The sequence below is a fragment of the Melospiza georgiana genome, chromosome 1, assembly GCF_028018845.1.
Source record: "Melospiza georgiana isolate bMelGeo1 chromosome 1, bMelGeo1.pri, whole genome shotgun sequence".
NCBI classification, from domain to species: domain Eukaryota; kingdom Metazoa; phylum Chordata; class Aves; order Passeriformes; family Passerellidae; genus Melospiza; species Melospiza georgiana.
The window spans coordinates 30340535-30346940 of NC_080430.1; positions in this window are offsets into that span (position 1 = coordinate 30340535).

Consider the following 6406-nt stretch of genomic DNA (forward strand, 5'->3'; position numbering starts at 1 on the left):
ATTATCCATGCCTTATTGAAGCAGTGCATTCAGAGAGTCCCTCTGGGTTGAAAAATACTATGGCTGCATAGTACAGAAACTCACCTGCAGAAGAGTTTCTTCCTTCTTATTCTTTCTACTTCAAGATTGATGTGAAAACTTTCAAACTAAGAGCTTTCATCTGAGACTATGGAGTTACATATTTTACAGAATGATCCTTAAATACTCATTTTGAAGCTCTTTTAGTCAATACAGTTAATTACCAGATGAGAGCTAGACACAAAGGATATTTACACCAGCATTAGTAAAGTACTGCAAGACAGCAGAAGCAACAGAGCCTTTAGACTGTGACATACATTAAGGACAGAAACCTGGTGGAATTCTATCAATGATATATTGCACTTGTGAGCATTTACTCTCATCTTTTAAATGCTTGATGATAGTAGATTTGGGGGAGCAAAGGCTATTTCCTATCACTCATGTAATAAAGCAAAGAAGATGTCATCTGCCTTATCTTCATATTTTTACTATTAACTGAAGAGAGAATGAAGAAAATATATTTAGCACATACTTTTTGAAGAATGTTTATGTTTTGAAAAGTTGTAGTCCCTGACACAACTGTATTTCATATACCAGCCATGGGATTTACAGCTAATAAACATTAGTATTATGAGGTAAATATAGCCCTTGAACCACACTTCCATAACGCTCCACTGTGGGCCTTTGAAAAGCAGGAGAGCATACTGGCAGGAGTGGGAGGTTAGAGGGAAAGAATAGGGTCTGGAGAAGGAGATTTGGCTGGAAGGACAGCTGTGGTAAGGCATGGGGGGGATCCCCAAGAAGTCACTGGCTGATTATACTATGCAGATGTTTATGTTGCCTGGAATGCAAAAATTAAAAAAAAAATTACCAAAGGGAAAAAAAAAAACAAAGAGGAGGAATGACATTTCCTGCAATCAGGTAAAGCAGAGTAAGCAGAGTTATTTAGGCCATGAATTAATCTGTGAAAAGGATTTAGTGTGAAAAGAAATACCTGCATTGACTACAGGTAACTGCAGTAAGAGAGCAAAAAGGCAAAAAAATGATCGCAGTAGCTGGTCCTAGCCAGTGCCTGCATTCAGATGCCAGTGGAAATGTCCTCAGCTTTGCCAGGAGCTTCACTGAAAGTCTAAGGCTGGTTTGCACAGTGAAATGGTAAACTTCAGTATCTACTAGTTTTTTCTTTAACTACCTGTTGTGTTATACCTCATGTTCCCTTCTGAGATATGAAAGAAAACAGAGGAACTGGATTGAATTTTTCTTATGGTGGGGGTTTTGGGGATTTGTTATGGGGAGCATTAATGTCAACTCTTATGGAGAGATTGTCATTGATGAAAATTTAGAAACATCTGTAAATAACTTATTATTCTTTTTTCCCCCCCAAGACACCACATACTTTTGTCTCTTGGACACATTTGTAAAGCTTGTTGCCTTTTGTTATCAGTTCCTATTCTTTACGTTTCCCCTTCAGGAAAGAAAACTTCTCTTCAAATGAAGAGTCAGTCTTAAAACAACAGGAAAAAAAGAAGCAGGTGGACTACTCATTTTAGATAAAAAGCATTATTCTTGAAAGTAATTTGGGTTGTCTGTTTCTGTTGGTAATGTCAGGACCTATTTACTTTACCTGCAGGAGCAATCTGACTTCAGTTATTTCCACACTTCAGGCTGAAACTCTATCAAAAGACAAAGGCACAGATGTGTCTATATAAACTTGCACCTTAAACTTTGTAAAAGGCTCAACAAAGCACTGTATTAATGTGTTTAGCTTCCAGAAAACAAATTTTTATTGCTTTAAGAACAAATGTTTCCAATATTAAGAATAATATAATTACAAAATGCACACTCATAAGCTTCCCCTTTAAAGATTATAATAGAGTACTACTATTCTTGTAAAAATGTGATTGAAATTTCTTGGTTCTTACTCCCCCAAAAAAATTTTTTTTTTGCCTTCAGTGGAAAAATTATCCTTTAATGTAAAATACAGACTGCTACTTTCTCATTCCAATATCTAAAATGTATACCCTGATCAATGAGTTGCTTCAAATAATAATCGTGTCACTGAGAAACATATTGCTGGGATGTTTTCCTTAGTAGTGTTAGAACTTCCTCTGTGCAGAGTCTCTTGCTTCTCATCAGTCTGGAGACTCTGCAGAAAAATTACCTGCCTTTCATCTTTCTGCTAGAGGGTGGGAAAAATTACTAGAAGAAAAAAAAAAAAGGTTTAGTAAGAATTTTTGTGTAAGAGAGTTGGAATCTGAGACAGAGACAGATAATTTCAGAAAAAAAGACTTTTTAAAAGCAGAATGGAAAAGGAAGATGAGAAGATAAGCTATGCATTCTTTTACATTTACCTTTAAAGTTTCAACTTTAATTTAAAAAATTCTTTAGTTTTTATTGATAAAAAGTGCCATTTATTAAATATACTATTGTTACTATTAACCTTCTGGTAGATAAACAAGTGTCAGATAAGAATTGCTATTTAACTGGAGAAGAAGGAAAGGAACATATTAATCTGCTTTTCCTTTCTTTTGAAGTAAATTAGAGAAGTGTGAAATTATGGCATAGGATACAGTTCCTCTTCCTCAATACAAACAAGACTTCTTGTCATTTTATAATAATGTAGAGCAGAATCTGTCTGAATGATGCTGAAAAGAAGATCTGATAACTTGAATTTTAATTCATCCATTTCAGGGACTGCAAAACTTTGAATATGACTTTTGTAGATTAAAAGTTTCAGAACTCTCAGATCTTCCACCCCCTGATCAGCATTTCCAGAATTGAGAACATTTGCTCACAGTGGTTTCCCTGGAAAGAGCTGCTTGATCAAAATCTTGCAGAAAAATCTGAGAAGTATGATATGAGGTTAAATCTGATGAAGATTGATACTGCCATAGAAAGTGGCTAGTACTGGACTCTTCAAACTGAGGAGAATGGAACCTGCTCTATCACTCCCCTCCTCATTGGGCAGGGCAGGGAGAAAATAAGGTGGAAAAAACTCATGGGTCAAGATGAGGGCAACTTAATAAAGCAAAACCAAAGGTCATGCATGCAGAAGCACAGGAAACACAAATATTTTATTCTCTGCTTCCCATCATAAATGGATGCCTTGCCACTTCCCAGGAAGCAGGGCTTCAGTACACGTAATAGCTGCTCCAGAAGGAAAATTATGTAAATAACAGATCATCCCTGACCCCCCTCTCCCACCCCCCTCCTCTTTTCTTTTAGCTTCTATTGTTGAGAGGACACATGGTCTGGAATATTATGGAGTCTCCCTTTGGTCAGTTTGGGTCAGCTGTCCTGGCCATATTGTCTCCCAAGGTCTAGCCCACCACCACCCTGCAGGTGAGGGGGAATGTTGGGCAGAGCTGATGCTGTGCAAGCTCTTCTCAGCAGTAGTGCAAACGCTGCTGGTGTGTTATCAACACCTTTCCAGCTGTCAGGGCAGAGCACAGCACTCTGAGAGCTGCTGTGGAAAAATGAACTCCATCCCAGCCAGAAAAAAGACACCTGCTAAGGGACGCAAATAAAATGCCATGTGTGCACTTATATTAAATCATGTTGATGTATGCATTCATATGAGATTGTCACTGAAAAAAAATCAAACCCATTCCTGGAAGCAGGGACCACTACCCCAACCTTTTGCTGAAGCTGCATCTGAAGCAAACACATGGATTAAAATGAGTTCTATTCACTGTTCATTTCTCAACAACTGCTATTTGAAATCTTAAAGAAAAGCATATGTAAAAGCATGTAAACACATGTCAATATGCATTGAAACATGCATGAATAAAAAAGTAGTAACTTTCTTTACAGAATCATCTGCTAAGCTGTTAAGTCCTCAATGATAAAAGAGAGGAAACAGTCTAATTGCTCTGCGCTTTATATCTTCTCTAACTGTTCCAAGTTTTCTTGAGAAAACCCTTGCCAGAAACCTGTGGTTTCCTTATGTCTCAGAACTATATTGCTGGTTACTTGTATAATTTAGTGAGATTTCATTTTGATTGTCAGATTCCAGCACCTCTGTGATTCATTTTTACTAAAAGAAGTCACCAATTCCCCTCCCCTAAAAATAATTTTCCTGTATGATTAAGAAATGCAGTGCCATACTATCACAGGACTTCCCGAATTCTCTTTCTTCAAATACTACATCCTGAAGTTCCTTTAATGCTGTTCCCAGAAAGTGACTCATGATTCTTTATTAATTATAGACTATGTTAACTTAATGAATGCACTGGAAATGTGTTTTTCTTGTCTCATCATAGCTTGAAGGAAATATCATTGACAAGATATTACCTCTCATTGATCTCATACTTGTAGTGTAAATGTAACATTTTTATGATTGATTCTTTAAAATTTAGCTAAATTTAAAAAAAAAGTTAGTGTAGACCTGATTTCTATGGAAATCTTTTATTGCATGAATAATTGCAGACATTTAAGGTGAAACACTAAACAATTTCATGAAAAATGAGGACAAAACCTTTCCTACTCTAGGCTGGCCAGTATTTTGCTCTGCTCATACATAGGTTTATTGCTGATATGGCACATTGCATCTTTATTGTTATTGGGTTTTTGCACTGTAATAATCTGAATGATACTAACCCACTTTTGTGGGTTAGATGGATAGGCTTATCCCAGTGTCAGGAAATAAATGGGAATATTCCTGTGTTAGCTTCAGATACATTCTCTGGTATCATCAAGGGCATGTTTGGAGAAAAACCTTGTGTTTGTATAGAGATGGTAAGTGGAGCAGTTCATATTCTTAGTTATGTTGTGCCCTCTGGCAAGCCTGCCAGGAGAGTGCTGTGCTTGTTTTGTGAAGAGAAACCTCCTCCACATTCCAGCTTGAGCATATCTATTGTTTTCAGACATAAACAGATGTCTTCCTTACCTAAGGGAAGCTCTCAAAAATCTGGAAGTAAAACAGAAGAAACTGATGTGAAACCACAACAGTATTTGACCTGTCTGCATGTATTAATAATCTCAACTTTAGCTGAAGGCAGAGTTCTGTTGCATTCAGTTTTATTTATTTGCATGGTTTCTGCCCTGCAGTACGGAAGAACAATAAAGAATATTAGTAATTAATTTTTAAAATTTCAATTAGGATTTTGTTAAATATATACATGCTTATTAAGTCATTCAGAGTCTTTAAAATCAAGATAATTCAGAGTTGCTTAAGAAGAGCTGGGAATAGGGGGGTAAACATATTCTTCATTCTGCCAAACTGCCCTCTATTTCACAGACCAAAATTTCAAAATTTGTGATGAGATCAGGCTATAGATCCAGAGCAGTGCTTTTTCTAATAATTCTGACAGAGTGAATGAATTTTATTAGCATCTATATTGTCTGACTACTAACAAAATGCATATATTTGGGGAGGTTTTACATCTATACATTTACTTTCTGTGACAGGCTGATCTATCTTTTCCAACCTCTTGCAAATGTCTGTAGCACATTCAGATGTGATAGGGTTTAGCTGCCTGTGGGAGGTAAGATAATAACCCCAAGTAGGTCAGGTTTGCAAATCCTTCATGAAGACAAGACATACCAAACTTACTCTACATTTGGGAGTCATCTCCTCGAGGCCTTGTCTCTCTCCTCACCCACCTATGCCATGGTTACAACACAGACTGTATGATGACATCCAAACAATGCTATATTGAGTAACTACCAGGAGTTAGAGTGAGAAAGAGTACTGTGTGTTCAAGGGCAGCAGGATAAGTGTATTGGTGAAGGGGAACAGAGGGAAGTGTTGAACACAGCGCGAGCACAAAGGAAGTGGAGAACACTTCAGTGAGGTGCAGAGCCCCCAGCAGAGCCCTGTGCTGGAGCTCTGCAGCTGCTGGGACAGCCACATGTGCCAGCAGAGCAGGGGCTGATCCAGCAGCTCCCCAGCAAACCACGCTGCAGAGACACTGGTGCTGCCCTTGCTGCCTGTGCTGTAGTGCAGACCCAGCTGCGTCAGACCTGGGTCACACACCTCCCTGCAAGGCTGCATCCATCTGCAGAAGTAGCACCTGGGATGCAACAAACCTTATGTAATAGCAAAGATGCCCAGAAATTAAGATTATTTTAATTATCATTTTGTAATTCAGAGGCACCTGATGGTCAGATTAGAATCAGGTCATGACTCCTTGCTCACACTTTCCCTGCAAGAAAAAAAGAATGATAATCTAGAGCAAGATATGGAGAAAAAAAAAAGTGATGGAAGGATTCAAGAAATGAAAAGCAAATTTACTCTTAATTCTTGTAAAATTTAACTGCAAGTAACCTCTCATGTCCATACAACTCAGTGAGTCATAATTTAAAATAAGAGACTAAATATAAATGGAAACTACTCAGAGGCAGAAGAATTTGATCTGTGTCATTCATAAGTAAACTATAGAATTTG